Here is a 9271-nt window from a genome sequence, read left to right on the forward strand (position 1 = left end):
GCAATCTACAGATTTAATGCAATCCCTATCCAATTACCCAGGACATATTTCACAGAACTAGAAAAAATCATAATAAAATTCATATGGAACCATCAAAGACCTAGAATTGCCAAAGCATTACTGAAGAGAAAGAAAGAGGCTGGAGGAATAACTCTCCCAGACTTCAGACAATACTATAGAGCTACAGTCATCAAGACAGCATGGTATTGGTACCAAAACAGACATATAGACCAATGGAACAGAAGAGAGAGCCCAGAAATGAACCCACAAACTTTTGGTCAACTCATCTTTGACAAAGGAGGCAAGAATATACATTGGAATAAAGACAGTCTCTTCAGCAAATGGTGTTGGGAAAACTGGACAGCAGCATGTAAAACAATGAAGCTAGAACACTCCCTTACACCATATACAAAAATCAACTCAAAATGGATTAAAGACTTAAACATAAGACAAGATACAATAAACCTCCTAGAGGAAAACATAGGCAAAACATTATCTGGCATACATTTCAAAAATTTTCTCCTAGAAGAAATAAAAGCAAGAATAAACAAATGGGACCTAATGAAACTTACAAGCTTCTGCACAGCAAAGGAAACCAGAAATAAAACAAGAAGAAAACCTACGGAATGGGAGAAAATTTTTGCAAGTGAAACCGACAAAGGCTTGATCTCCAGAATATATAAGCAGCTCATACGACTCAATAAGAAAAAAATCAACAACCCAATCCAAAAATGGGCAGAAGACCTAAACAAGCAATTCTCCAAGGAAGACATACAAATGATCAAAAAGCACATGAAAAAATGCTCAATATCACTAATTATCAGAGAAATGCAAATCAAAACTACAATGAGGTATCACCTCACACCAGTCAGAATGGCTATCATTCAAAAATCCACAAATGACAAATGCTGGAGAGGCTGTGGAGAAAGGGGAACCCTCCTACACTGCTGGTGGGAATGCAGTTTGGTGCAGCCACTATGGAAAACAGTGTGGAGATTCCTCAAAAGACCTACCATATGACCCAGGAATCCCACTCCTGGGCTTGTATCCAGAAGGAACCCTACTTCAGGATGACACCTGCACCCCAATGTTCATAGCAGCACTATTTACAATAGCCAAAACATGGAAACAGCCTAAATGTCCATCAACAGGTGACTGGATAAAGAAGAGGTGGTATATTTATACAATGGAATACTACTCAGCCATAAAAACTGACAACATAATGCCATTTGCAGCAACATGGATGCTCCTGGAGAATGTCATTCTAAGTGAAGTAAGCCAGAAAGAGAAAGAAAAATACCATATGAGATCACTCATATGTGGAATTTAAAAAACAAAAACAAACAAACAAACAAAAACAAAGCGTAAATACAGGACAGAAATAGACTCATAGACAGAGAATACAGACTTGTGGTTACCAGGGGGGTGGAGGGTGGGAAGGGATAGACTGGGATTTCAAAATTGTAGAATAGACTACACTGTATAGCACAGGGAAATATACACAAAATGTTATGATAACTCACAGAGAAAAAAAAATGTGACAATGAGTGTGTATATGTCCATGAATAACTGAAAAATTGTGCTGAACACTGGAATTTGACACAACATTGTAAAATGATTATAAATCAATAAAAAATGTTAAAAAAAAAAAAAAAAGAGTGGGCCACCCCCATATATCTGCAGAAAACTCTAATTTGTAAATGCATGCACCCCAACATTCATAGCAGTACTATTTACAATAGCTAAGTCATAGAAGCAACCTAAATGTCCATTGACAGATGACTGGATAAAGAAGTTGTGGTATATATACACAATGGAATACTACTCAGCCATGAAAAAGAATGAAATAATGCCATTTGCAAAAACATGGATAGACCTAGTGGTTATCATACTAAGTGAAGTCAGACAGAGAAAGACAAATATCACATGATATCATTTATACATGGAATCTGAAAAAATGACACAAATGAACTTATTTACAAAACAGAAAGAGAATCACAGACTAGAAAACAGACTTACAGTTACCAAAGGGAAAGGGCGGGGGGAGGGTTAAATTAGGAGTTTGGGGTTTGCTGATAATAATTACTACATTTAAAATGGATAAACAAGGCCCCACTGTATAGCACAGGGAACTATATTCAATATCTTGTAATAAGCTATAATGAAAAAGAATTTGGAAAAGAATATATATATACACACACACACACATGCATATATCTCACTATGCTGTACACCAGAAATTAATACAACATTGTAAATCAACAATACTTCAATTAAAAAAAAAAGACTAGGCCCACCCCCCATTATTCTTAAACTCTCAATAGGATCTGCCTCTCAGAGCAGATGGGGTGATGGCTCTTTGGAGGATGACGGGAAAGGAGCTAAGCCAGGAGTGGGCATGGTGGCAGGTGCCAGCCTGGCACAGGACTTCAGAGTGACAGAAAGAGGGGACCATCCTCAGGAGTCCTCAGACCTCCTGGGAGAGGCTGGCATTTCCTCAGGGGCAGATGCGTAAGGCTTTTCATTTGGATATTAAAGAAAAAGGGGGCAGTGAAGCACGGGGGCCCACGTGGGGCTGCAAGAGGATCCTGGATTCTCAGCATCCCCATCGCAGGCTATGGGTCTGCAGCTGGTCAGGCTTCAAGTCTGGTGAGACGCAGTCAAAGGCTTTGTTCCCCACCCCCAGCACCACCATGGATGTCTCTCTGGGCCAGTTCCATCCTTTTCTGCCAGCTCATCTTTTAATTCTCTAAGTGCAGTTAAAGCTTCTGTCCAACCACCAGCCTTTGCCTAGATGGAAGCTGGCAGCTAAGAGGGAAGATGCATCCATAAAACTGCTCCAGAGACACATCCCAGCTGTGTGAAGTGAAGGGCTGTGTGGACCAGACACACGGCACTGAAGCAGGAGTGGAAACACCCCAGTGGTCCTTTGGCCATCCCGCCACCACTGCCAGCATAAACAGAGCCAAGCAGGCCTTAACATACATACACTCACTGAAGAGGGTCCACATGCCAGCTCCATACATTGCAGGCATCTGATGGGTTTAATAAAAGCAAAAGCAAGCAAACAAGCAAGTAAACAAAGTTTGCATGCCACCCATGTCCTGTCGCATCCAAAGCCTGTCCTTGAGGCTGCTGTGACCTGACCCCAACCCGGCACCTCCAGCCTTGTCTCCCCCAAGGTCATCACACTCTCCTCCAGCTAGACTCACCCACTCACGTTTCCCAAGTCAGTCTGATGTTTCCCAACCTCTGTCTCCTTATTCATACTGTCCCAACCCCTCAGAATTCCTTTCACATTCAGCCTCACCTCTGAGTACCTTTAGGCCCCAGCTTGTTCATCAAATGAAGATTTCATCACTTCTTCCTTTGTGTGAACCTCAGAATCAGTGCCCGGTCATCTGCCTTGGGTCTGGCAGTTAAGCCAGATAGTAATTCTACCTGTATGATCCTGGGGACTTGTGCGACCTCTCAGGGCCTCAGTTTCCTCCTCTGTAAAATGGGAATGTGAACAGATGTGCTGGCATCATGTTGTTGGAGGATTCATCGGATGCATGGGGCCTGGCTCAGTCAACAGCAGCTGCCATCACTCATAGAGCTATGTGGGTACCGACCAGGATTCTCACTAGACTGCAAGCAGCGTTAGCGTGAGGACTGAGCCTAATGCACCTCGTAGGTAAGTCACATCAATGGGCCCTTAATCCACAGTTGCTCCCCTGAATTCGACCTTATATTCTCGAATGAGGCTCACCAGATTATAAAGGCATGGATCCTTCCTCTTAAATGAGACTGCCACTCTAGAATTATCCTGGCTCCCGGAGCTCCAGCAGGAAGTAGGAGGGGACAAAAAAACAGGGCCACTTTCTTTAAGGACGTCTCTCAGGAATTGTACATACTACTACTGTTAGTGATTGGCTGGCCAGAGCTTAGTCACATGGCCACATTTAGCTGTGAGGGACCCAGGATAACCTAGTGTTTGTTCTAGATGGACAGATGGCCAGTGGAAAATTGAGATTGTTTTTCAGAGGGAGAAAATGAGAACAGTAATTGGGGTCAGTGAGAAGTGTCTACCCTATTGTGAAATACCTCTATTGTTGTTGCTTTTACTTTAAGCATATTATAAGTTTATCAAAGTAATACAGGCACATGACTGAAATGGTCAAATAATGCTAAAAGGTTTATAATGGAAAGATAACGTTTTTCACTACTCATCCCATTCCGCCTCTCCAGAAGCATCAACTTTAATTCTTTTAGTAGTTTCTTCAGGCTTTAACCTCCACATTTCTAACATAATGTGATGATACAGCTATCTCCTGATTCATTAATTTTAGGCTTTTTGTATTGACTTTCTACTTTGGTAAGTAAGGATTTGGCTTGCTCTCTCTCTCTTTCTCTCTCTCTCTCTCTCTCTCTCACACACACACACACACACACACACACACACACACACACACACTTGCCCTGCATCTTCTCCCCTAGATCTTCCCAACAGGACGATATAAAATGTTCCAGTGAAAGCAGCATCCAAGGTTTTTATTATTCTGACTGTGCAAATATCGTTCAGTATTGAGCCTAGTAGAGTTGCCATAATTATGTTTCTTTTTTTGGAAAATGCACTGCTTCTTGGAATCAATAGTTGTCTAATTTTTTTTTTCATTTTCTTAGTTTAAAAATTATTTAAAATTCTTTCCATTTCCTCCACTAGCTGATTAATGGAATTATCCATGTACCAATGTATCACATCATCTGCAGGTTTAATTTTTTTTCTAGAGATCCTCCTTCTGGAGCTCTCTGTGCTTCTGCTCCAGTCTGGACCAGTCGCACCATGCTGGTGCATGGCTGCTAGCATCACCTCATCCCGGAATTCTCTTTGCTTCTGTCATTGTTACATTTGTTTCCTGGGTCCCAGACTCCCTTCCTGGATGAAGTCCATCCCCTAGTCACTTCCTGGGAAGGGGTCCACGTGAAGGTAAATGTTTTGTCTGTGAGATGTCTTGGATTCTACCTCAACACTTGATATTTGCACTGGATATAGAATCCGAGGTTGAAAACTCATTTTCATTCAGTCTGTTAAGACCATCTCCTCTCTCCTGATGGTAACAGTCTGATTCTGTTATCCCCCGAGTCCTTTGTGTGTAATATGGTTTCTTTTCTCCTCACAGAAAGTCTTAGGGCCTCTCTCGTTGGTGTTCTGGGATACCGTGTTGATGAGCCTTGGTTGGACATTTTAAAATTCACTCTCTGATCTCTGAGTGGGTTCTCGCAATCCACACAAGAAAACTCATGTCTTTCGGTTCTGCAATTTCCTTTTGTCAGTTCCTTGATAAATTTCACTCCTTCCATTTGTGTCCTTTATTCTTTCTTTCTAGAAGGTCAGGTAGTCAGATGTCAGACTTCACAGTTAAAGCTGATAATTTTTTAAATATTTTCTTTCCATTTTTCAGTCTTTTTGTTTTATTTCATTACTGGAATAGTTATTTCTTCAAATGGACCTTCCGATCTGTAAATTGCATTTATTATTTCTTCCACCCTGCTTTGAGTTCATAGAATTCCTTTTTCTTTGTTCTTTGATTAAACCTTAAAAGCAACAGTATCCTGTTCTTGCTTCATGGAAAGAATATACTTTCATTTTTCTGTGTATATTAATTATAGTATTGTGACATTTTCTTTTAGTCCTTGTATCATCTCTGATAACTCAGATGTTCTTTACTTCTGATTTCTTGTTTGGTCTCTGTCTTTCTCGGTGGCGGCTTTTTTTTTTTTAAATATCTGTGAATCCTTTGCCACCAGTTTATATTTAAGAATGCAGCACTAACAAAGTGACTGCTTGGACAATTCGTGTACCTGACAGGGCTTGCTGACTGGTAGGTGATTAGATGGCAAACCAGATTTTTGGTATATTCCTACATAGTTTATCTGGTTCCTGGTTCTCCAGAAAGGAACTTTCTACCCCTGTACCTCTGACTTTTGGGTTGTTGGGCTGATAGTGTATTCTGGGAACTAGGCAAAGAGAGTGCATTGGGAGGCTGCACCATAGAGTTAAACAGGCTTTCCCTTAACCCACGTATTTTTATTCTAGTGCCACATCCTTTTTCTCACTTGGTTATCTCTTCTCTGCCAGCTTTCTATTTTAACATATTATGGTTAAACATCACAGATGGCTTCAGGTTTCAGTCGAGATGGAGGCTATTTTGGTTTCTCATTCTTGCAGATATTTGGGAGTGAGTCCCAGGAAGTGAAGGGGGATAAAAAGTAGCCTGCTATCTTCATTCTGAAAAGTCCTATGCCACTGCTTAATCAATGTTGTCTTTCTATTTGATTCATTCTTTTCACTTAACTACGTTCATTCAAAAAGGAAATTTATATCACTGTTGCAAAATGGCAAACTGGAAAGAAACTATAAAAATAAATTTTAAAAAATGTCTAACTATTCACTCCAGCCAGATTCTATTGCTTGCTGAAGGTTTTGGGCTGGAGGTCTGCTCTCTCTTTGTTAAAGACACAAGCTAGCAGGCATCAGAAAGATGTTACTAATGGAAAGACACATAAATTAGAAAGACATATACCAGGTAGAGATATTTTTCTTTTGTTAAATAAAAAGTCCAGAAAAATACCCCCTAAATGGGAATAACTGACCCTATCTATATAATTCAAGGTTATTTAAATCTCTGCAGCGCTTTCTTGTCTTGGTTCAAATTTCAGCTCAAATTTCTCCTCAGAAAGTCTTCTCTGGCCCACACCTCACTGCACTGTTTTATTTGATTTATCAGCACGTAATGCTATTTCAAATGATTCTTATTTACTTGTTCACGCATCTTCCGCACCCCTGCAGAATGTAAGTGTCATGAGAGCAGAGACTTTGTCCCATTCACCCAATGCATGTATGCCTAAAATAAAGATGGACACGTAGTAGAATACATGCATGAGTAAAAAAATAAGAATGGACTTTGCTGTTTGGTCTCATTCTTTTGCACATTCCCAGCCCTCCAAGAGTCCTACTTTTTCTTCTCTCTCTCTCTTTCTCTCTTGTCTTCTCCCATCCTTTTCCTCTGTTATCAGGTTTCAACCAAGAGGCTCACTTCCACGCGATGGGAAGAAAGGGAAATTTTAGATGGCGGCCGAAACCCAAATGTGCTGACAGCCCTTAATGCCACTCCTCAAGATCTCTCATGAGGGCCGGCATCTCACAATGGCAGATGCTGGTCCATTAGGCTGAAATACCTTCCTCTTAGAAAAGAGAGTTTAAAAACAAGGATTTAAAGACCCAAAGGTATTTTGGGCTGACATAAATGTAATTAATTTTTTCACAAGACAAAAGGGACAGAAAATGAATGCCAGTAAGAGCTGAGTTTTTATGTTGCCCAACCAACAAATCAATTCAGGGAAAATAGGAAACTGACATGTTCTATTTTGCCCTCACTGTTCTTATTTTACTTATACAAAGTTAACAATGGAAAGTAGACAGAGTTTACATAAAACTTGTGATTTCCAGTTACTCTTATCAAATGGGATGATCTGGCCACCTTGGGCCATGTTCCCAGATGGAGATCATCATGGGAGCTGAGAAGCGTCCACCCCTTTGGGTGGGGCGTGGGGTCTGGAGTTTCCCACAGTCCCCGCCTGGCCTGCATCACGCATTTCTATCACCTCTTCAGCACCTGAGTTTGTAAGCCCTGAAAATGGAACCACCTTCAGGGCAAGTACTAAATGCTAAGTCTTCCTCCTCTCCAAGGCCCCTGCCAGACTGAACTGAGTACCAGGCACACAGTCGGTGCTCAATAAATAAATACAGGATCGTTGTATAAAGTTTCTTGTATTTTCTCTTTTTGCAATCAATCTGTTGACTCTCATGCATTGGTACCTTTATGAAAATTTCCATTTTCTCAGCATCAGGGGTTCCCCTTAATCAATAAGATATCTCCCTGAACTTGTTTATAAACCATATCTTCAACCAGAAATGAAAGTCATTATTTTTTTTAATTAAAATTAAAACAATCACTCTGTTTCCATAACCAGAATGACAAACCATTTATTGCAGAGGGTGCCGTTACCAATGCAGAAAGGACTTGATTTCCTCCCTGAGAAACAAGCACAGGAACATATTCATTTAGGTAAGCTAAGTGTCTGGGCTCACCCATAAACCAAAACACTAGATCGCACTGTATCTGGAGGTCAGAGGCTTTCCCAGGGAGTGAAGAGAGCTGGCCGGACAATGGCATTTCCTTGTGCCTGCAGGGGACTCTGCGTTCTCTGTGTGCTCCCTCCGCGGATGCCAACTCCTCTCTAAATAAGCGAATAGAAGGTCACGTGGGCTTGAAGTGGTGGATCAGCAGGAATAACCGCAGGTGATTACAGGGCTTTTTTGAACATCAACCAGTGAGGAAGTGAGCCACCACCCTCCTCCAGTAGAATAAGTTCCAGCTATTGAGACAGTGTGCAAATTTATTTAAAGTAATTTTAAAGAATGACGAGTTGGCAAACATCAGGAAATGGCAGAGTGTTCTCTTTAATTAAGCACTGCCTTATGGAGGCAAATTTGTTCACTGTTCTTCTGAATATTGAGCTGGAATCAAGGTGGGGCTTGTGTCCACTTTGAAACTGTAGCATGTGGAATAAGGCATAACAATAACTAATAATAGCTCGTGACATTTTGCAAGTGATTGACTCTTTATAGATAAATAAGAGCCAGTTTGTAGTAACCCATAGAACGGTCTCATTTGCTTTTTTGAGCAGGCGAGAAAAGTATGCGGTTATGTTATACCAGGAATTGCACATAACCCAAAGTCCAGCTTAACATTGCCAAAAAATGTACTGAGTAATTGTTCCCAATGTACTATTATTAGTCTTGATCTGTTCCATTACTCTCGAGATTAACTCCTCTGCCAAATTTTTTAGGCTTAGTCAAAATCTGGGTCCACCCACCAGAGCATGACATTCACGTCTATCTTAACACAAAGCAAGATATTAAGAACCACTGCTCTTTTTCATGATGGCAAAGCATTTGCCACTTATCATTTCTGACATTACCCATTATGTTATTATGTTTCTTATACAAGAATCTATGCAATAAATTTCTCCAAGATCTTAATGCCAGGAAAAATGTTTCTCTCCAGATAAACTTCTATGGCTCTTTTTGATCAGACCATGAGATGAACCATGAAGTTCATCTTCTTGGCTGTTTTGCCGCTTGCCAGCAAGCCTGGAGTTGCCAATTTCTTATCACCTTAGAGATGAACGTAATGAAATGAACACTAAATCTGGAGCCTAAAGA

This window comes from Camelus bactrianus, chromosome 9 (assembly GCF_048773025.1).
Source record: "Camelus bactrianus isolate YW-2024 breed Bactrian camel chromosome 9, ASM4877302v1, whole genome shotgun sequence".
Classification (NCBI taxonomy): Eukaryota; Metazoa; Chordata; class Mammalia; order Artiodactyla; family Camelidae; genus Camelus; species Camelus bactrianus.